The following is a 24,675-nucleotide window of genomic DNA, read 5'->3' on the forward strand; positions in this document are numbered from 1 at the left end:
TCAGACGGGAAACAAAAGAAGGAAGAAATGACAGTAAAGTTGTTAGAAGAAAATGGTGGCTGCAGAAATAGTCGCCAGCTATAATCTTAGGCTTTAGAGAGTCTTAGAAGCCTCTTCATGTTTCCTTCCCTTCCTTTTTGGTCTGCATGATGCATATTTTTAAGGGACTGCCTCCCAATGAACGATTTTTGTTCAGGTGAACTCGACCATGTAGTACTACATTTCTCCTGTAGTGGCCGCTGTCCATCTGGCTTTAGAAGACAAGACTTATAAAGGAAAAATATATTTAGCTAGTGCTACTCCATATGAGTCAAAATCAGATTTTTTGGGGGGCAAAGCCTTGGGATGTGACAAAGGAATAGTGCCAAGCCAGCCATATAAAGAAAAAAATAAAGAAAAATATATGTATAAAGAAGGCCATATATACAGTATGTGTGTGTGTATGTATGTATGTTCCGCCATCACTCAAGAACGCAACCATCAATTTCAATGAAACTTGGTATACACGTCCCTTGCTACCTGGAAAGAAATCTTGTGGGGATCACAGCTCTCTAGGACGTACCGTTCCCGAGATATTCCCAAAAAGTGACCTGCATTAGCCAATACAAGCCTGCAAGTCTTTCTCTTCATATCCCAACTGCCATACACACGGTCACATGTCCCTTATCAGCCAATAGAAGCTCACAGGTCCTTAGTCTCCACATACACACAGTTTTACTCCAGGTTTCCATAGCAACCCAGCCATTTTTCTTCACTGCTGTAGGTCTGCTTTAGGCAAGGGCTACAGGACAACAATAAGTCGCACAACACATAGGGCACAGCTACACTGGTACATGTCGCGGGACAATTTTTATAATGATAGTCTATGGTGTTGCACTGCGACATGTGACATGCTGCGACAATCACAGAAAAATCCATCTTGGATGGATTTTTTTCAACTGTCGTGTCGCAGTCGCAGCATGTCACATGTCGCAGTGCAACACCATAGACTATCATTATAAAAATTGTTGAGAGAAAATGTTGCGCCACACATGTCGTCATGTAGCCCTAGCATTAAAGGGGCATGGCACTGTGGAGGTCATTGTTAAAGGGGCGGACACTGTGGAGGTTGCTTTTTAAAGAGGCGTTCACTGTGGATCTTACTGTTAAGGGGGCAGAACGCTGTGGAGGCCATTGTTAAATTAGCGAACACTGTGGAGGTCACTGTTAAGGGGACAGGGTACTGTGAGGTTATTGTTAAGAGAGTGGGGTACTGTAGAGGTCACTGGGAAGGGAGTGGGGTGCTGTGAAACTCACTGTTAAAGGGGCGGGCTGCTGTGAAGATCAAAGTTAAGGTGATGGGCTGCTGTGAAGGTCCCATTTTAAAGTGGCTGGGCACTGTGGGGGGGTCAGTTTTAAGGGGTGGGGGACTGTGAAGTTCACTGTTAAAGGGGCGGGGTGCTGTAGATGTCACTGTTAGGGTCCATTCACATGTCCGCAAGTGTTTTGCGGTCCGCAAATTGCGGATCTGCAAAACACGGACACCGGCCATATGTGTTCCGCATTTTGCGGACTGCACATGGCCGGCACTTTAATAGGAAAAACCTTTTCTTGTCCGTGTCAGCGGACAAGAGTAGGACATGTTCTATTTTTTGCGGAACGAAAGTGTGAATGCGGACAGCTGTCCGCATCTTTTCAGGCTCCATTGAAAATGAATAGGTCTGGATCCATTCTCCAAACTTGTGGAACGGATCCGGATCCATTTTGTGGACGTGTGAATGGACTCTTATGGGGAATATTGTCGATATCTTTTAACAACACACACAAACTTTAAATAAAATAGATGAAACATACCCGTGCGAAGCCGGGTCCTTCTGCTAGTTTATATATATATATATATTCATACAACTCAAACAAATCACAGTAAATAGTCCTCAACCTGCTTACATGGATCTGGTAAGCCATAAACAAGTAATAATTCTAACATATACTTACTACTGGAATCACTCCCTTTGCAGATGGGATTTATGTGATATATAAAATATCCTGCAAAGAATATGAAGTTAGCCTCTTGGTTGACGCCATTGAGTCTTCTGTTTCACAGATCAAAAAACAAGCTGCCTTAAAGCAACAAGCCAAGAGCTCAAAAACGACTGCAAGTCTACTGGAGGTATTTATTTGCTACTTTTGTTCCTCAGGTCTTGCTTATTTAGCACAGCTCCATTAAAGGCTATGGACACCTTTGAGACAATATTTTTATGATTCCATTTTACCCATTAAATCTTTTTTCAGGGGTTAAAGAGGTTGTCCGTTCCCAAAAAATAAAATAAAAAATGTGCTCCTAACACCCCTCACCATTCATACATATGCCCCCAATACCTGTTTTTCATGCCTGAGCTTTCCTTCTGCCCTGGAAGACATCACACTATCCTGGCAGATCTGTTTACTTTCTCCCCTTCTTGTTTTGTTGAATACATAACTTTATTGATACACAAGCCTGGCTGCGCTGCACAGAGATGAGTCACAGGCTGGACACGCCCCTCACACTGCTCTGCCTACAGCAGCTACTCCTTCTATAACTCCTACAGAATGTCTATTTTTCTACATCCAGACATGAATCTGCTTCTCACTCAGTGTCTAAATCCCATCACTGACTGTCCACAAGCTCTGCCCTCATGTGTATCTAATCCTATCCTGTGTGATACAACCTGCTGAGCTGTGTATCTAATCCCATCACTGACGCCTGCAAGCTCTTCCCTCACATGTGTATCTAATCCTATCCTGTGTGATACAGCCTGCTGAGCTGTGTATCTAATCCCATCACTGACGGTCTGCAGGCTCTTCCCTCACCATCTCCAGAGTGTGAAAAACAGCTGGAATCAGCAAGAGTATCCAAACACATCTGTATCTATTCCTATCCTGTGTGATACAGCCTGCTGAGCGGTGTATCTAATCCCATCACTGATAGTGTTGAGCGCGAATATTCGAATTGCAAATTTTTTTCTCGAATATCACAATTTCGAGATTTTGCAAATATTTTGAATATAGTTCTATATATTCGCGAAATCAAATATTCTTTTTTTTTTTTTTTTATTATATTTTTTTTCTTTCCACTTCTCTAAAGTTGTTTTTACCTGTCCTTTGGATTCCTGGCTTCTTAGCTGCTCCAGTCAGTGCCCGTTGCCGCTTCTGCCGACTTCCGTGCTCATGGAGCGTCCCCATCACCATGGGAACGTCTCCATATACTAGAATGTACTGTCGGATTTGAGAATTACGTTGAAATCGCAATTCGATTAATTCAATTTATAATAAGCGGATTGCGATTTCAACTTGACACTGCTATATTCCATATTTGTTAATTCTAGCCTAATATGGAATATAGCAGTGCTAAGTTGAAATCGCCATGCGATTATTTCGAGTTATATTAATCGCATTGCGATTTCAACTTTTTACGTATATACTTAATATTGCTCTAACTTCGTCTTTTAGAATACTCGTAATATTCTAAAAGACGAAGTTAGAGCAATATAACGAATATTCTAAAAGACGAAGTTAGAGCAATATTACGAATAGTCTAAAAGACGAAGTTAGAGCAATATTAAGAATATTCGTAAAATACCCATATAGATTGTAATTTAGCTAATATACTGCTATAGTAATTTTTTTAATAGTGTACATATTTTACAAAACTTAAAGGGAACCTGTCACCGGGATTTTGTGTATAGAGCTGAGGACATGGGTTGCTAGATGGCCGCTAGCACATCCGCAATACTCAGTCCCCATAGCTCTGTGTGCTTTTATTGTGTAAACAAACCGATTTGATACATATGCAAATTAACCTGAGATGAGTCCTGTACATGAGATGAGTCAGGGACAGGACTCATCTCAGGTTAATTTGCATATGTATTAAATCGTGTTTTTTTTACACAATGAAAGCACACAGAGCTATGGGGACTGGGTATTGCAGATGTGCTAGGGGCGATCTAGCAGCCCATGTCCTCAGCTCTATACCCCAAATCCAGGTGACAGGTTCCCTTTTTAAGTTCAGAAGAGGCAAAAAAAAAGAGAAAAAAAATATTAGCTATATTAGCTAGGATACTATATTAGCTAAATTACAATCTATATGTGTATTTTACGAAATTTCGTAATATTGCTCTAACTTCGTCTTTTAGAATATTCGTAATATTCTAAAAGACGAAGTTAGAGCAATATTACGAAATTTCGTAAAATACACATATTAGCCTAGCCATAGTCAATTAGTCATAGGAACGTTGCCTTATACTATCAAAGGAAATATCGCAATACGCGATTAATTAAATCGCATATTATTCGCGATCATTGAAATAATTACGAATATTCGATTTTGACGAATATAACATGAATATTCAATCGAATATTCGCGAAATATCGCGAAATCGAATTTGGCACCTCCCGCTCATCACTAATCACTGACAGTCCACAGGCTCTTCTCTCACTATTTCCAGAGTGTGATAAACAGCTGGAATCAGCAAGCGTATCCAAACACATCTGTATCTAATCCTATCCTGTATGTGTGCCTGATACACATCCTGTTGTTGCGATACTTCCTGCTGACGTGTGTATGTAATCCCAGGCATCTTCTATGATACTGCCTGCTGAAGTGTGTATCTAATCCTATCTTCTATGATACTGCCTGCTGAAGTGTGTATCTAATCCTATCTTCTATGATACTGCCTGCTAAAATATGTATCTAATCCCATTTTGTATGACACAGCCTGCTGAGTGGTGTATCTAATCCTATCTTGTATGATCCGGCCTGCTGAGCTGTGTATCTAAACACTTATGCACACAACCATATCCATTTTGCAATCCGCATTTTTTGCACTCCCATTGAGTTCTATGGATCTGAGATCCTCATTTTGAAGACCAGAATAGGACATGTTCTGTCTTTACTGGAACTGACATACGGATGTAAAAATCACACTGATGACGTCCATGTGCTTTCCACATCCGTATGCCAGTTCTGCGAAAGATAGAGCATGTCCTGGTCCTCATAATGCAGATCTAAAACTCATAGAACTCAATGGGACTGAAAAAAAATGTGAATCGCACACGGACAGTAACCTTATTTAGTGGATCCGCGACTTGCAGACCGCAAAACAGATACGGTTCTGTGCACGAGCCCTATCACTTATACTGAGCGCCCATAACAATGACATCCACAGTGCCCCCATAACAGTGATGTCTACAGTGCCCCACAAAAGTGACGTCCACAGTGCCCCACAAAAGTGACGTCCACAGTGCCCCTATAAACAGTGACATCCACAGTGCCCCCATAACAGTGACATCCACAGTGCCCCTCATAACAGTGACATCCACAGTCCCCCCATAACAATGACATCCACAGTGCCTCCCATAACAGTGACGTCCACAGTGTCCCCATAACAGTGACATCCATAGTGCCCCCATAACAATGACATCCACAGTGCCCCCATAACAGTGACGTCCACACTGCACACATAACAGTGACATCCACAGTGCCCCTCATAACATTGACGTCCACAGTGCCCCTCATAACAGTGACATCCACAGTGCCCCCATAACAGTGACATCCACAGTGCCCCATAACAGTGACATCCACAGTGCCCCATAACAGTGACATCCACAATTGCCCCCCATAACAGTGCTTACCAGTGCCCATAGTGCCATCTAATGCCCCCTATTTGTCAGCTAATCCCCCCTTTGTGCCATCCAGTGCCCCATAGTACCATCCAGTACCCCCACTATGCCATGCAGTGCCCCCTTGTTTGCCATCTATTGCACCTATTGGGCCATCCATTGCCCCCTTGTGCCATCCAGTGCACTCATTGTGCCATGCAGTGCCCCCTTGTGCCACCCAGTGCCCCTGTTTGCCATCCAGTTCCCCCATTGTGCCATCCAGTGCCTCCTTGTTTGCCATTCAGTGCCCCTTGTTTGCCATGCATTGCCCCCTTGTACCATCCAGTATCCCCATTGTGGCATCCATTGACCCCATTGTGCCATCCATTGCCCCCTTGTGCCATCCATTGACCCACTGTGCCATCCAAAGCCCCCTTGTGCCAACCAGTGCCCCCTTGTTTGCCATCCAGTGCTCCCTTGTCTTGTTCTACTATTAGTGGGGTGTCCACATTGACAGAAAATAAATTATTTTATATATACAGTTAGTGTTACAGTACATTATGTCCACCAGACAGTTGCCAGGGCCCTCCAAAGGAACAGGCAGTGACAAAAATGTTGCTGGAGTTGGCAGAAGTAGCAGCAAAAGAAGAGGGTGGGGTGGTAGCTGCAGCCGCAGCAGCAACAAACTGTCATCCAGTGGTTGTGATTTTCTTTTGGTTTATCTAGGGGTTAGCTTAGTGTCAGGCTGTTGCCTGCGGTTTGGTTTGGTTGTTCAACCACAGATGAGGGCCGCTAGTATGTTGCCTCACTTGTGGTTGCCGCGGGCAACAAGTTGTTATTTTGTGTGTCGCAGTATAGCAGCCTGAGCTGGTGCTAGGCAGCTTGCTGCAATGTGCATGCGGTTGCACCTGGCAACCTTTCTTTGTTAGGTGTGTCTTCTGTATGTCTGGTGTGCACAGGGTTTTAGTTATGTGTGCACTTTCCCCTTTAAGTGGCTTCCATCCCTTGCCTGGTGTAGGAAGGGTTAACTCCCTCTTTGTGTGAACACTGGGTGTGTCTGTGTGTGGGTGTGGCTACATGGGCTATTTAGCCTCAGTTGAGAGCAGAGGTCTGAGGGGTACTCCAGGCATGTTGCTGGAGTCATCCTCCTGGTTTGTATACCATCTGCCAGTGAGGGCCACCCTTGTGGTCATAAATGTTATATTTGATGTTTAGTTGATGTCTTTATGGTCTGTTTATTGCAACTATGGATGTCCTGGTTACCTGTGTGATATGTGTTGTGTGCTGTGACCCTTAGTGTTTTGTGGACATCAGTAGTCATGCACGGGTTCCAGTCAGCGTGGCTGTGGCAGGTAGGTTTGGAACTGCTTTACTTCTCCTGCCATATCTATATGTTGCATTTGTTCCCCTTTCATTGCAGCTTGGCCTGTGAGACTCCTGTTCGTCCGCACCTAGGAGGAACAGGTCGTCTTACCCTGCTCCTTGTTCCAGGGCAATCCTGAGGGCTAGCAGGGACCTCAAGGTTTCCGGTGTATGAGCCCTCCCACCATCAGGGTTGGCTCATATGGTTAGGAGTCAGGGTCAGATTAGGGACACGATAGGAGGTGATCTGCTCCCTGATCTTGTAGTCCTGGCCAAGCAGCGACCAAACATCTTCTGATACCGCATGGCTGAGGGTTTTTCCCCATCCTCAGCCGTGACACTCAGACTGTTGGTGGCCTGCGCAACTTTGCACACATCCATATACTGTATGAGACCTGCTTGTCAAACTGACGGACAGTAACTATTTCACTGCAAAAAAATGACTAGCTATGCATGTTGCTGCAATGTACAGTGATGTACACTGAGATACACTCTCCCTGCAGGCCGGGATATAGCTGATTTAACAAGCTTCATGACAAATGTATTTGGAACTAAGCATATTTCTTTTAAAAAAATTGGCAAAGTGTCAGATTTGAATTTTTTTAAAACTTTGCTATTCTCTGTTTATGAGGTTGAAATATCAGAGCTAAGACTTCACATGAACCATCAGCTGACGCGACTGAGAAGTGATTCTTTTCAAACAGACTGATTTTTAACCCCTGTAACCCAAACAAGCCTGAACATTTTTTGTAAAAATATTAGAAAAAAAATGAGTTTAGCCTAAAATGAGTAAAATGAAATCATAAAAAAAAAAATTGCCCCAAAAGTGTCCATAAGGTTTAAGCAAGACCTCTGATCTGTGACTACAGTTTAGTTACAATGAATACAGGGAGTATAAAGTAGTCTGAGAGATCCTCCACTCATCTCATGATTGGTTCAGACTGCTGCTCTCTCCCTCCCCCTCTTATGATTGACTGCCTATCACAAATCCACCAGGAAATCAGTGCATGGAGAGTGGGTCTCTATGATAGTAAGGGCAGCTGATTATCAAATACAAATTATTAATCCATCAGGGACCAAGCGATGGACATATATTAGGTAATTTCTGCTATTGTACTGAGGACAAGAGATTAGATTAGGGGGCACGGGGTGGGGGGGGGGGAGGGGTTGTTTAAAACAGCAGACTTTCTTAAACTCACCTGTCCACAGGGTAATGGAAAGGGACTTTAAAGAGAAAATTTAAGGACACTGTATGCTAGCTGTCTCCTGCTGGCCACAGAAGTCAAAAGACACGACATAGTCTTTGCTAAAATTCTATTATAATGCCTCTAAGTCACTGCTGCCCAACCAATGGTTCTCCAGCTGTCGCAAAACTACAACTCCCATCATGCCCTAACAGAATGCATGTATCAGAGCCTGATGGGAGTTGCAGTTTTGCAATAGCTGGAGAGCCACAGGTTGGAGGTCACTGCTCTAAGTTAACAAAAACTTGCTGAATTACAACACTATGAGCATCGACATCGGTATGCACTCTTTATTAAATGGTAGGAGATCCCCATTAAATGCTATGTACACCTTTACATTCAATTTGTTTCCCGACACATAAAAGTAATGCAGATGTAAGGGGGACTGACTGCAGATGGGCTTGTTTGTAGTCTGTAACCATGGAGATGCACAATTCTGAATAAAGCCATAGACACAAAATGATTAGGTATTTTTAATCAATGCTATTTGCAATTAGAATTATTTTAATTTTTATTATTATTATAATTTTTTACATTTATTTTAGATGTAATGAATGGTTGCAAAAAATCCACAGGTCTGAGCTGTTTTGATCACTTTTTCTTCTAAAGGGAGGAAATAAAATAATAGAAGTATTATTGATGCTATTCCCTAATATTTATAGCAGTAGTGTAGAGTCACAATAGGTGGGAAACTTCTGTAAAACACCTGATTACTGCCCTTTAATGCTATCCCTGGCAATTTCTATTGGTCTAAAGTTAGAGATATACTGTATGATGTGATTGCTGGCGTCGACAGGCTGTACAGAAGTGATTAGTCAGAAACAGGCTGCAGAAACGTAGGTGAAAAATGATGGCATCTTATTTTATTAACTCTATACATCAAAAATAGCCGCCATGCTGCTTAAAGCTTTAATTTCAAGTTTATAAAATATGATGTACGCCAATAACAAAGGAAATTAAAACCATTGAACTGATTCATATCACTTATTAGATAGCAGATGAAAAAGTGAATTACAGCAGTTACAGGTCTAATAAGCCGACACTTCAAGGAGTGAGATATGTGCCGTGTACCGCATATTGCGTTATGTTACCGCAGCTGAGATAACCACAATCACACAATATCTATTATTTTGTAGCTTTGTTTGTAATCTAATAGATCTGATTTACATTGATCGGGACTTTGCAGCAATATAACACATTTCTAAAGAGCACATCTCGGAAATTATTATCATCAGGGTATAAAATGATTAATTTGCCGTTTTCTTAGATTATCCGTGTAAACCATTGACCTCTTATTCTGGTTTTTCTTTCATCTATTTCTCCATTTCTATTTCTTCTATTCTAGTTATTATTTTATTCTATTTGTATCTCTTTTATGCTTACATTCTTTATCATTATTTTTTACCTTTTCTTAGGCTCTATTTACACTAGTAAGGTTACTTTCACACTAGCGTTTTTTTGCTGGATCCGGCAGGGTTCAGCAAAAACGCTTCCGTTACTGATAATATAACCGGCTACATCCGTTATGAACGGATCCGGTTGTATTATCTTTAACATACACAAGGCGGATATTTTAGAACAGCATGTGGCAGAGGTTTCTTAAAATCTCACCGACTTCGCTGCTATTTCTAATATGTTGCCGATTTTTCTGCCTGCAAATCCAGAAAGAAAATCTGCAGCATTCCCGCAGTTTTTCTTTATGATGCTTACAATATTTTAATGAAATGAACGAATATCTTTGCCATACGACGGGGGCTCTCGAGATGAGCCCATGTGTAACTACAACTGTATAGTCTACAGGACCAAAGCTTGATAGGTCGCAGGGGCGTTGCTAGGGTCTGAAAACATCCGGGGCACAAGCCCATTGTATCACGCCCCTGTGAAGCCACGCCCCCACCCCATGAAGCCACACACCCATGGGCCTTCACAGTAGTTATTAACCCCTTTCAGCATTCCCCCCCTTCACAGTAGTTATTAACCATTTTCTGCTGTAAGGGGTTAATAACTACTGTTAAGGGCCTAGCCGTCTGGGCAGCCCCACAGATCATCCCCTCAGTAATCCGTATCCTCCAGTAACTGAACTTTAAATCAGCGCTCATCTCATTACTTTCTTGACTTACACACTCAGCTCCAGTAACAGGCAGTGCGGGCGGCGCTCACTCACTGACGTCACGCGCCTGTGCCGCCTAGTGGGAGGAGCAGGCGCATGACATCAGTGAGCGAGCTACCGCCCGCACTGCATGTTTCTGCAGCTGAGTGTGTAAGATAGTAATGAGATCATGAGCACTGTTTTAAAGTTCAGTTACTGCAGGATACGGATGAGGATGGCGGGGCTGCGCAGCGCAGGAGAGTCAGAGTGCAGATACTGCTGTTATCTTCTGTTATAAAAAAAACACCTATTTTGGGAAAAAAACTAAATTTACGGCCTTTGCTGCATCTGTGAGTGTGATATACACGCGTTAGATACTGCTGTCATATTCTGTTATTAAAAAAACACTCATTTTAGGCAAGAACCTAAATTTGCAGAGAATGAGGAGAGCGTCAAATAAGGGATGTGGCCCCGTTTGTGGTGCTGCTGGTGGAGCTCCTGTTGCAGGGAGAGGACGTGGTTGATCTGTTCCAGCTACACGCACAAGTGAAACACCTTCCTCAGGTGCGAGTAGGCAACAGAACCTTCAGCATTATTTGGTCGGGCCTAATGCTGCTCTACGAATGGTGAGGCCAGAACAAGTACAGGCGATAGTAGATTGGGTTGCTGACAGTGCCTCCAGTTCCTTCACATTGTCTCCCACCCAGTCTCCTGCTGAAAGACCACAGTTTGGCACCTGCAGCCGATGTCCATCAGTCTTTCACCTCACCCCCTTGCAAATCAGCCAAGCAGTCTGAGCCCCAAGTCATGCAGCAGTCTCTTCTGCTTTTTGATGACTCTGCTAGCAGGGATCCCAGGGCCATCCACATAGCCCTGCCCCAGAAGTGGAAGAGTGCACCGATGCCCAACCACTTATGTTTCAAGATGAGTACATGGGAGGACCACCGCAGCACGTCTCGGATGATGACAAAACACAGGGGCCAACTGCTGGGGCTTTCAAAAGTGTGCAGACCAACAAGGAGGGCAGCGGTGAAGACTGGGTGGTAGATGAGGTGGAGAACGATGAGATCCTCGACCCCACATGGAATCAAGGTCATGCGAGTGACCTGTGTAGTTCGGAGGAAGAGGCGGTGGTCGCACAGAGCCACCAGCACAGCAAAAGAGGGAGCAGGGTGCAAAAGCGGAGCTGCCGTCCCTTAGACAGTACGCCTGATACTGCCCAATGCAGCAAGGGACCGAGCACACCAAAGCCAGCTCCAAGGAGTTCCCTGGCATGGCAGTTCTTCCGACAATGTGCTGATGACAAGACACGAGTGGTTTGCACGCTGTGCAATCAGAGCATGAAGACAGGCATAAACATTCTCAACCTGAGCACAACCTGCATGGCTAGGCATCTAAGTGCAAAGCACGAGCTGCAGTGCAGAAGACACCTCAAAAACCAAGAAAGGTCTCAGGCTCCTCCTGCTTCCTCTTCTGCTGCAGTCACAGCCTCTTCATCCACCTCTGGAGTGACAGTGGCACCTGCCACCCCACAAACAGAGGATCTGCCAGCAACACCACCACCTGGGTCACCAAGCATCTCCACAATGTCCCACGGAAGCGTTCTCCTCCAGTGTTTGGGAGATGGAGAGCTGAAGAGGAAGTACCCTCTTACCCACCTGCGATTTCAAAATTCCTGTCCTTTGAAATGCTGTCATTCCATCTGGTGGAGACGGAGAGTTTTAAAATGCCTTATGGCGGTGGCTGTCCCACAGTACGTCGTGCCCAGCCGCCACTACTTTTCCAGGTGAGCCATCCCTTCCCTGCACAACTAAGTGGGGGACGTTATATCTCCCTAACAGCACACTGGGTAAATGCAGTGGCGGCTGGGCCTGAGGCGGATAGCAGTTTGGCGCATGACCTTCCACCACCGAGGATTGCAGGGCGCTTCAGTTTTCCTCGTGTTGCTTACTCCTCCTACTCTGCTTCCTCATCCTCTACTGCCTCCTCATCTGGTCAGTGTAACACCTTCACCACCAACTTCAGCACAGCCAGGGGTAAATGACAGCAGGCAGTTTAATAACCTGTTTGGGGGACAAACCCCACACCGCGCAGGAGCTGTGGACGGGCATAGAAAAACAGACCGATGAGTGGTTGGGTTGGTGCCAGTGAGCCTCAAGCCCGGCCTGGTGGTGTGCGATAATGGGCGAAATCTCATAGCAGCTCTGGGACTAGCCGGTTTGACGCACATCCCTTGCCTGGCGCATGTGCTGAATTTGATGGTGCACAGGTTCCTTAAAAATTACCCCGATATGTCAGCTGCTGCAGAAAGTGCGGGCCGTCTGTGCGCGCTTTCAACGTTCTCACCCTACTCACCACCTTATATGCGACGTGCCCACAAGGTGGAACTCCACCTTGCACATGCTGGCCAGACTGTGCAAGCAGCAGCAGGCGATAGTGGAGTTTCAGCTGTAGCACGCACGGGTGAGTCGCTCTGCACCACTTCACCACCAATGACTGGGCCTCCATGCGAGACCTGTGTTCCTTGTTGCGCTGTTTCGAGTACTCCACCAACATGGCCAGTGCTGATAACGCCTTTCTCAGCGTTACTATCCCACTCCTATGCCTCCTTGAAAAAAACGCTTCTGACGATGATGGACGAGAATGTGGCACAGGAGGAGGAGGAGGAGGAAGAGGGATCATTTCATATTGTTTCCGGCTAGTCATTCACAAGTGGCTCCGAGGGTGGGTTCCTGCACCCACAAACACCAGATACACAATTGTCCAGCCAGGGCACAGTTCTGGAGGATGACGAGGATGAGGAGGAAGAGGAACCGTGTTCACAGCAGGGTGGCACCCAAACCAGCTCATGGCCATCACTGGTGCATGGTTGGGGGATACAGAGGACACTGTATCAACTTCTGGGTCTCCAAATTGGGCATATGGCCTGAGCTTGCCCTTTACGCCTTGGATGTGCTGGCCTGCCCTGCAACCAGTGTATTGTCTGAACGTTTGTTTAGCAGGGTTGGAGGGGTTATAACAGGTTATATTTCCCAATGTTTTGGGGTGTACCCTAATTTAAACAAAAACGATCCCAGGGCCCTTCCAAGGTGTTATAACGCAATTCCCATATTAGGAATGCCAGAGTGGTGTAATGGCATATAATGTCTCTATATAGTTTTGTGGCTGTTGTTTCACGGTGTCTTCTACCTGGGTACGGCCGGACTCCTGGCTCCTGGCTCACTTGCAATAATTTTGAGTGTAGTGATAGGAGTAATAGAGGAATTTTGCAGAAGAAATAATTTCCAGACCTTTAGATGAAGTTCAAAAGTTTCTTTACTTGAGGTAACTTTCATCCAAGCAGTATACAGCTTTGGTCTTTTGGTCCCAGCAGGTTTTGGCAATCATTGGCAGGAATGAGTACGTCTGCTTTAAATGTGGAGCTTGCAGGATAAAACGTCTGCTTAGTAGCTCTGTAACTATGGCAGGATTAGCTTCTGCACTTATCTGTACCTTCTGCTGTGTGGGGACAGACTAGCTGAGGAGGAATGAGCTTCTCATCTCACAGATGGATTCTCAGGGGATGCTTTCTTCCTGGAACTCTGGGGGTTGTCTGTAGTTTTCTGCTTTCCTCATCCAGCTGAGCTGAAGGTGCTCAAGCTTGATATATGGCCAAGTCTCAGCCGAGACTAGGTCCTTGCTGTCTTCCCTAAGAAGGGGTTTTCATGGACACTATCACACAGCCTTCCCCAACAGGGATGGCTGGCACACTGACTAAACTTCCTTCTCCACCCATACTGCAGGATGTGGGACCAGCCCTCCTCTCCACACAGGGGAAGCTAAGCTGGAATAATCCATTCCAGCTCAGATACAATAAACACTAAGCTTACTTGCCAATGAGTTGCTGCCACCTACTGGTAACCAGGCAGATTACATGAACAACTGTATTTAACATAGTTTTGTATGCCCATTATTGGAAGACATAATGTAAATTATATCTGATGACAGTATAAAGGCTCTTAGAAGATAGTAGTGGGGTAGAGGCGTGTAGTAACACAAATCTGGGGTGTAAACACAGGCACCCTTCCCTCTTTATAGCAGGGGGTGCCTGGTTTAATGCTCGGGTTCTCCCATCGACTTCTATCATACTCAGGTGCTTGGCTGAGCACCAGAACATCCCGATGTGCTCGGCCCGAGCCCCCGAGCACCCAAGCACTATGGTGCTCGATCAATTCTACTATCAATCACTGATAACTCCTCCCTGTGTATAGCTATCAGTGACTGACAGTTATCTCTGTATACACACTTGCACAGAGAATGCAATCAATCACTGATAACACCTCACTGATTTACAACTATCAGTGACTGACAGCTATCATTGTATACACATTTACAGAGCGAATGATATCAACCACTGATAACACCTCCACCAATTTTTGCTGACTCTTTTCTTACAAAACCATATACCAATCTGCTCAGCTCCTGTTCTATAACCTACTGCCTGCAGACTATGTATTTCATGGTGACACATTCTCTTCAAAAACTTGAATAAATTATAACTATAGTAAAGGTAGGAGGGTGTAGAAGGTGCGCTAACCTCTCAAGAATTATCAACAATTGGGCAACATTTAAAAAAAATCCTGCAAAACTGACCTTCAAAATTTCCCTCAGGAAAAATCTCGCCATAACCTTAATGACAAATTCAACTATGCTACACAAACTAAATCTAATCGAATTAGCATTCAGCAGTTTCGGCAACGTACGCTTATTCTTTATATCAAACAAAGACTAAACATTTGACAAATATCACCCGCAATATTCAGTATATAAATGAGTCAAATACATTCTAAACTGGAAAGTAAGAACTCAACACAAGTCTAGAGGCATATTTTTCTCATTGCATTTTGACTGTGTGAGGTCATCCATGACCAGCTGCGATATTATTTTAATATTGCCGAACACTTAGCGTGACGCGTACTGTTTCCATTAATCAGTCGTCCTAGACGACAGGCGTATGCTCACAGGACCGGTGTGTCAGGTTGTCATCAAGCTGTTAGTGACAGAAGGAAGAAGTCAGGCCTCGCACTGAATGGGAAACTGATTAGTGACGGTCTCTTTAAGAGTTGAATCGCTCTCCGTAGACACGCGCACAGGACTATATTATAGCTGTCCAAGATATACTGTTAAGCAAGACAAATCACCGCCTTCACCACTGGAAGGAAAGACACAGTTAATTATTATTATTATTGCGTGCATTAAATAAACAATTTGGGCTATTTATCATAATTATTGTGGAGTAGCTGTGAAAGTCAGGGGCCAGGGGACTGCAATACGTACTCATGTATGGGCATGGATTTATGAAGTGAGGCTATGTTTTCCTATAAAACATGCAAAATGACTATACTTTGCAAATTGCAAGCTTATTTCATTTTGTTTAAGCCCTTAATGGATATTCTGAAAATAAATTATCACCGGTCTACTGGATAGGTGATAAGTGCTAAATTGGTGTCAGCTTAACCGCTGGGACCCCACCATTTACCAGAACCAGGATCCCAATGGAGAGGTGGTCGAGCATGCTGAATGGAATCCATTTAAAGACTATATTCTACCTTGTTATTCCCCTTTTCTTCACGTTTTTCATTGCTGTCCTATAATAGTATAATATTTTATGTTTTAAAGGAAATGGGGACACCAGATATGGGCAATGTTTATAATAATGGACATGAGTTTGATACAAAACAATATGGGGGTTAGTTACTAGGACACTACACCAGAAACTGGCATAAAAAAAGTTACGTACCCAAGGCTTGGAACTTTTTAAATGCCATTGCACCTAAATTTAAGCACAAGTGTAATTTCTATGTCTTTCTTGCCACTTTATGAAAAACGGGAGTGGTGGGGTGGAGGCTAGTGATGGGCGAATCAAAGTCAGGATAAATTTGATTTGCCACAAAGCCGAATTTCTTTATACTTCGTGGTAGCAAATCAATTTTACCTAAAATAGGGAAAAAACTAAGCAAAATCATAATTACCTAATCCATTTGTTTGCGATAGGCCAGCCAACGCCATCTTGCTTAAATTTCTCCATCTTGCTTGAATGACATCACCACGCCGCCAGGCATGATGACATCATCATGCAAGATTTCGTACCAGGTCTTTAATCAAGATGGTGGCGACTGGCTCGTCAAGAGGAAATGGATTAAGTATGTTTCTTATTTATTTATTTTTAATTTTACAGTATCAGATGCCATTATCATGTATAAACGTGGCATCCGAGGGGTACAATGACGGGGGTCGCCGCTCCTTGTCATTGCACACACTATTTACAAAGAAATGCTTTTTGTGACAAAGTAATTAGTCATGAAGCGAATTACTTTGTAAAATTCGGCGAAGCAGCCAAATCTAATTTTCCAATAATTTGCTCATTTCTAATGGAAGCGAGATGTGGCCAGGGCCGTCTGTTTACTAGGGTGGAGTGTATTTCACTCTAGGCACCCATAATGAAATGCCATAATGCTAGTGCGAACCCACCCTTACTTCGTCACAAAGAACATTTCTTTGTAAGTAGTGAGTGCAATTACAGGGCGCGGCGATTGCGCCGTACCCTTCATTGTACCCATCAGATGCCGCATTCATAGCTGATCGCAGCATCTGATAGCAATATTACAGTGTGAAATAAAAAACAAATAAAAATAAAATCATACTTACCTCATCCATGGCCGCTGCCATCTTGATTGAAGATTCAGCGTGAAATCTCATGTGTCACCGTGCACGGGATTTCGCACGGAATCTTCAATCAAGATGGCGGTGGCCGGCTCTTCACGCTCAAATGGGTTAGGCAAGTATGATTTTTAAAAAAAAAAGGTTTTATCACCATTTCAGGGAAAATCAATTTTCTACCACGAAGGACGAGGAAATTCGGCATCGCGCCGAACCAAATTATCCTTGAAATTCGTATCGAAGTCCATTTCGCTTTGCTCAACACTAATGTCAATCATGGCATAGCCTTTAAATGGCAAAAGATGACAATTTGTTACTTTAAGGCCTCATGCACACGATCGTTGTTTTATTCCGTGTCCGTTGTGCTGTTTTTCGTGATTTTCTGCGGACCCATTGATTTTCAATGCGTCCGTTGAAAACTCGGCTAATGCACCGTTTGCCATCCGCGTCCGTGATCCGTGGTTCCAGTCCGTCCAAAAAATATAACCTGTCCTATTATTTTTGCAGAAAACGGTTCGTGGACCCATTCAAGTCAGTGGGACCGCTAAAAAACACGGAGGCACACAAGATTTTCATCCGTGTCTGCGCGTCCACGCCCATTTTTTTCCTATCATTTGCATGGCAAACCTGTCTTAGACTTTTTTTTCACATTCCTTTATGTCTGGTGGTCCTCCAAAAATAAAGGAGGACACGTGGAAACAAAAACAGATCACAGAACAACGGAACCCCATTTTGCGGAACGGAACACAACAACGGACGTGTGCATGAGGCCTAAGAAAAAAAGACGTACACGTGACCCAACGGCCACCTTTATTAAAGGTACAGCTTTTCTGAAACACGTTTTGTAATTTATTTCCGAAAACCAAAGCGTGAAGTAAAATCCATCAAGCCAAAAGCTATTTGTTTGTTTCTAGCAGCATGAAAAGAACTCCATGTAAGACATCCCTTTCTTGTGTAATGACAAACGGCGGCGTGCTGCTCGGAGGACGAAAAAAAAGAAGCTTCTGTTTACAATGCCATTTCAGGCATAAAAGAAACCCAAGCTTCATTCGTACTTTAGTATGCAGACCGCCGAGGATAAACACATAGCAGAGCTGAAGAACGGGGCGGCTTTGCTTAACATTAATAAATACAACTTTGCAAGTCCAACTACTCCCAGTCTGATGCCCAGAATTTCCATATTCATGAGCGATCTTTTATCTTCCTTTGATGCAGGATGATAGGATCCATGGAGCATTATTTTGGTTGACAGCCCTTTTTTTTTTCTTTTCTCATGTCTCGTTTGAATGGGATTTCTTTGAATAATTACACTGCTAATAGCCATAGTGGAAAAGGTAACCTCAAATTATCGGCTTTAACTCAATAAATGTGTCGCGGACTATAAAATCGTATGCCCTGGAATGTAAACTGAATCCTGTCATCACATATTTTCTATGTGGAAATCATGAAGGATATTCTCATTTTATAAACTGCACAGGAAGACATATTACACAACGGTTACAAACTTACATTAATGGGGGGGTAAAATATTGATGACCTATCCTCGGGATAGGGATAGGTCCAACGACGGGCACCGCCACCGATAAGAGCGCTGTGGCCTCTTCACTGCAAACCAAGAACAGCACCGTAGACTGCATAGTGGCTGTGCTTGGTATTGCAGCATCTGCTTTAATGTTTTCTATTACAGTGCTGCCCCCATTGACTTCAATGGGAGCAGCACTGTGGTAGCGAGCTCCACTGCTACAATGTTGCTGGTGCTGTGTAGCGTTACCTTTTGTCGATGGAGCTACACAGACCAGCTGATCAGTGGTGGGGTGGGATGTCAGACCCCAGCTGATGGGCTAGTTATAGCCTTTCCTGAGGATATGCATTAACTTAAAAAAAGAACACTGGACAACTTCTTTAAATGTTTGAGCACTCTGACAAATACGTCTGCGCATTTTGCTGGGGTTTATGAAAAACTTTCATCCCAAATGTGGTGTGAACTTGACCTAAGCTGTGGTCACAGAATATAACGGAGTCCTAAAAGGGTTAAAGGGAAATAATATTCATGACCCATCCACATTAGTGGGGGTCTCAGTCCCGGCACCCCTGCCGATCAGCTGTTTTGGGAAGCTGCAGCGCTTACCAGCTGATCGAAGGGGTCGCTGATTTCAGACCACCACCGATCTGATATTGATGACTTATCCTGAGGATAGGTCATCATCATTAATTCCCGGATAACCCCTTTAACCAGCGTTGAGCAAATCGAAGTTCATGAAGTGGACCTCGATCTGAATTTCAGGGAAAATTCAATTTGCCACAAAGCAAATTTCCACGTGATTCATGGTAATGAATCGATTTTCCCTGAAATGGGGTAAAAATAAAAAAAATCATACTCTCCTCATCCATTGGATCGCGAAGAGCCAGCCAAAATCCCATGCAAAATCCTGTGCGCGTGACGAATGGTGTCACCATGCTGGCCGATGTGATGATGTCATCACGGGCATCGCGAGATCTCGCACCAGATCTTCAAGCAAGATGGCGGTGGCGGGCTCTTCGCAATCAAATGGATGGGGGTAAGTAGATGAGGGTAAGTATTATTTTATTTTATTTTTTATTTTTTTATTACAGACTTAAATATTAAAGTCAGATGAACGTGGCATCTGAGGGGTACAATGTTGTGGGGGGGGGGGGGGGCGCACTCACCGCTCCGTCATTGCAGTTACTATTCACAAAGATATGTACTTCGTGACAAAACAATTCATCACAATGCAAATTTTTTGCAAAATTGAAGCAACTGAATCCAATTTTCCATAACTTCGCTCAACACTACCTTTACAACACCCCATTCCGATGACTAGTGAGGAGTGATGTGCCACTTATGTACGTCGAGATACAAAAGCCAAATTTTCATCTTCAATAAACTCGATCTTATTAATATTACTAAAGCCAGCGCCAGCCTATTTTAATAAAGTATATATATGTATACAATCTCATCCCAACAAGCAAGAATGTTTATCACGCGCGTCAAATAACAATCTACCATCTACAAATACGAGCGGTATATTGTCCGATTGCAATCGGAATTGTCTCCATTCTGCTCCATATCTCAGATTAAAATCCTTAATGATGAATCCATCTTACTGCGCAGAACAAAATACGTGCCCCCCCCCACCGCGCTACGATTCAACATTTACTGCATTAAATATTTCTGAAGTGAAGATAAATATGATACATTAAATACATGCAATCAAGACCCTGCATAATATAATGGGGAATGTAAAAGAGCCCCTAAATGTGTTTCTCATGGAGATAGGGCGCAGATCCAGACAATCTGTCCTAGAACACTTAGAATATACAGACAGAATTATAATCCTCCCCTCATCATTCCCATTGCATTGTATCATCGAGGCTCAGCGGGGTATTACTAATAACGTGACAGTCAATCAAGGCAAATTGCAGCAACGCTGTAGACTAATTTTAAAGTATTCTTCATTTCTTCCTATAACCGCAGAGGAAACAAAAGGAGACGGCATTTACAATCAATCTTCCATTTACATCAGTCATCGTGGCGAGGGCTGAGAAATTGTGAAAACAAAGTGTCGCATGTGGGATTGTGCGTGGGACGTCTTACTTTGGGCTGTATCTTGTATCAGTTATGGTAAAAAAAATAAAAAAAATCCCTAAAACAGCTATATTTGCAAAAAATATTAAGTTGGACTTTTTTTTAAACAACAAAATATACATTTGAGAAGTAGTCCTCCAGAATATAATGCTGGTTGTATAAGGACGATACATGAAATTGGATCGATGATATTTTAGAGTCAGGGATCAGCGACCTCCGGCACTCCAGCTCTTCTGAAACTACGACTCCCAGAATCCTCCTTTCTATGGGAGTTACATGAACAGCTGAGCAAGTGTGCATTCTGGGAGTTGTAGTTACAAAGCAGCCGGAGGGCCGAAGGTTGCTGACCCCAAGAAGAAAAATACATCAAAGAATAATATACTGTACAAATTGCATGATGATCTGGAAAACCAGAAAAACAGGAATATGACAAAATAGTCCATAACCTTAAAGGCCATCAGTCAGAAGTTTTGTACCTATGACACTGGCTGACCTGTTACATGTGCGCTTGGCAGCTGAAGACATCTGTGTTGGTCGTATGTTCATATGTGTCCACATTGCTGAGAAAATGATATTTTAACATATGCAAATGAGCCCTTTAGGAGCAACGGGGGTGTCGTCATTACACCTAGAGGCTCTGCAACTGCTGGGCCCTCTGCACTTTGACTTTAGGAGAAGTCAGGGCCAGGTATTATTTACACTGCCTGGACCTGTCAATCACAGTGCAGAGGGCGTGGCCATTACAGAAAGAGCAGAGCCTTTTAGGTGTAATGACAACACCCCGGTTGCACCTAGAGGTTAATTTGCATACAATAAAACTTAATTTTTCTCAGCAATGCAGGCACATATGAACATAGGACCAACACAGATGCCTTCTGCTGCCAAGTGCACATGTAACAGGTCAGCCAGTGTCATAGGTACAAAACTGCTGACAGATGCCCTTTAGAGGAGTTGCAGTGGGTTCTGACTAGAGATGAGCAAATCTATTTTGAAATTCAGAAATTCAACTCAAATTTAACAAATCCGAATTTTGTATAATTCGATTTGGGGAGAATCAAGGAAGAGAGAAAAAAGAAGAAAGAAGAGAGGGGCAATCAGAGCACTTTTGATTTTGACAGAGTTGATTGGGACCAAAATTGAATCGGACGGATGATTCAGCCAAATCAGAGACATTCACTCATGAAAGACAGGAAACTACATAAGAATAATGTGATAATGTGAGCTTGTATTACCGTCTGCTGGCATCCTATAGGGTTGTTGCTGTGCTGAGCAGAGGGCGCCTCTAATGGGCTGGGACTTTATAGATACCTTAAGAACACAGTGCAGTCTGCAGGCAGCAGGTTATAGAGCAGGAAGAGAGGAGCACAGGGATATGTGGTTGTGTTAGAATAATGTAGGAGTCCAGTGGACGGTCTTAATCAGTGATTGACAAGTGTGCATCAGCGTACATACAGAGATAGCTGTCAGTCGCTGCATCTCCCCATCGATCGGGTCAAAACATCCAGGGGGCGGCAGTCAATAGCAGCCTCGACGGGGACAAGCTTCCCTAGCATCACAGCCTGCTATTGGCAGCCCACCCCCACAGCGGCGGCCGTGCGGGGATCAGGGACGATGTCGGTGCCTGGGAGCGGGTAAGAGTAATCTATATTAGGTGCCCGGGCATTGGGGGGGGGGGGGAGTCATTATGCAGGCTGGATAACCCCTTTAATATGATGGTTTACTTTAAAGAAAAACATGCTATCCTTAAGCTAATGTATGTATCTAATGTATAGCTACCTTTATATCTATATCCTATCTAACTATCTATCTATCTATTATCTATCAAAATTAAAATAAATGGAATTAAAAAAAAAACTAAAAAAATGAAGAAATGTTTGATCTTTAGTCTTAGAAGTAAATTTATCTGGGGTGCAGTGATCGCCGCAGTCTATTTCCACGGTTTTAGTTGCTACTATTAAAGGTGCTTTATATGAAGCTGTCAAATGGCAACAGAAATGGACTTCATTGATTTTTGACACTTGGCACAAAGTGCACATTTCTTTGGCTTTCCTCCATTATCACATTATGGTCTGCCAAGAGAATTTTCAATAAGTAAAGGTGCTCTCCGAAAACAGTACAAAGTGAGAGGTATGTGAATAATGGCCTGAGCAAAATGGTGACCGCTCAGGAGTCCATCTCCGAGACAAAGCTTTACTGATGAATATTATACATTATAAACGGATTCTGAGTAGTGATAAGTTCTAAGTTTAGGAAAGAAAGAAAGAAAGAAAGAAAGAGAGAGAGAAAGAAAGAGAGAGAAAGAAAGAGAGAGAAAGAAAGAGAGAGAAAGAAAGAAAGAAAGAAAGAAAGAAAGAGAGAGAAAGTGAGAGAGAGAGAGAGAGAAAGAAAGAAGCATAGTATATTAATGCTGTAAGGACGAACCGAGGATTTTTAAATGGGATTCCAATTTGCTAATGCCCATAGAGATCAAAGCAAAATGGCACCTTCCCCCAGTTGCTTTTTTCATGTTATTCATACAGGTTGGTGGTCTAGGGTAGTGATGGGTTTAACTGTAATATACGATAGGGTATAGGGTGAGTATGGGTTAAAGCAGGCATGCTCAACCTGCGACCCTCCAGCTGTTGCAAAACTATAGCTCCCATCATTCCCGGACAGCCTACAGCTATCAGCCTACAGAAGGGCATGATGGGAGTTGTAGTTTTACAACAGCTGGAGGGCCGCAGGTTGAGCATCCCTGGGTTAAAGCGGTCTAGGGTGGTGAAGTGGTTGATATATTATATCCCATGGTGCTCTAGGATATAAATCCTTACTTCCCAGGTAGTCTGCGGTGGCTAATAGAATAATATCTAATATTTGCAGTAGTTTATAGTATTACATGTGGTGGTTTATGACAGTATTGATAGATAGATAGATAGATAAAGACTCATGGGCCCTGGTGCAAGAGTTCAGCTTGGGCCCAACTTCCCTCTTTCTGGCTAGGGGAAGGGGAGCACATATCCATCGTGCTGCCTGAGGCAAAAATTTAAATTGCAACCCCCACCACCACCACCATGCGAAATTCTTGACTTAACCCCTTTCCCACAGGAGTCTCTTGACCAGCATGGACTTTCTATAATAATGGTGTCTTCATATGCGGCTTAAGGGTCTTTGGGCCCCCTCAGGCTCCTAGGCCCAAACCACTGCTACCTCTGCACCCCATATAGCTACATCCCAGGATAAAAAGATTTGGATGGAGTCTACATTTCTCCTAGATTTGTAGCTTCATCTATCTATGGCCTCATGCCTCATGCACACGACCGTTGTTGTGTTCCGTTTCGCAAAATGGGGTTCCGTTGTTCCGTAATCCGTTTCCGTTTTTTGTTTCCGTGTGTCTCCCTTTATTTTTGGAGGATCACCAGACATGAAGGAAAGTAAAAAAAAAGTCAAGTTTGCCATGCAAATGATAGGAAAAAAACGGACGCGGATGAAACTCTTGTGTGCCTCCACGTTTTTTCACGGTCCCATTGACTTAAATGGGTCCACGAACGATTGTCCGTGAAAAAAATAGTACAGGTTTTATTTTTTGGACGGACTGGAACCACGGATCACGGACGCGGATGAAAAAAGTTGCATTAGCCGAGTTTTCAACGGACCCATTGAAAGTCAATGGGTCCGCAGAAAATCACAAAAAACGAAACAACGGTCGTGTGCATGAGGCCTAAGACAGAGTTGGGGAAAGAAGGGTGGGCTCCCAACTCCACTTACCAATATGTGCTGGCTTATTAGGAGACGCCTGGTGACCTCTACAAGGAAGCTAGGAGCCTCTCAGACAAACATACATGTATTGAGCTGTCAGTAATTCAAAACGTAGCTTAATAAACTCATATAAAGGGGAAAAAAATTGCATCACCTTTGCAACTTACATAAAAGTCTAAAAACAATAAAATCTAGTCCTGATATAATCCAAAAGATTTAATCAACTTGTTTTTTATTATCAATCTGTAAATGAATATATCAAACGTCCATTCACCAAGATCAGAACAGCTCCCTAGGACTGGAGATATCTATGGAATATTCTA

Source organism: Bufo gargarizans, chromosome 3 (assembly GCF_014858855.1).
Source record: "Bufo gargarizans isolate SCDJY-AF-19 chromosome 3, ASM1485885v1, whole genome shotgun sequence".
Classification (NCBI taxonomy): Eukaryota; Metazoa; Chordata; class Amphibia; order Anura; family Bufonidae; genus Bufo; species Bufo gargarizans.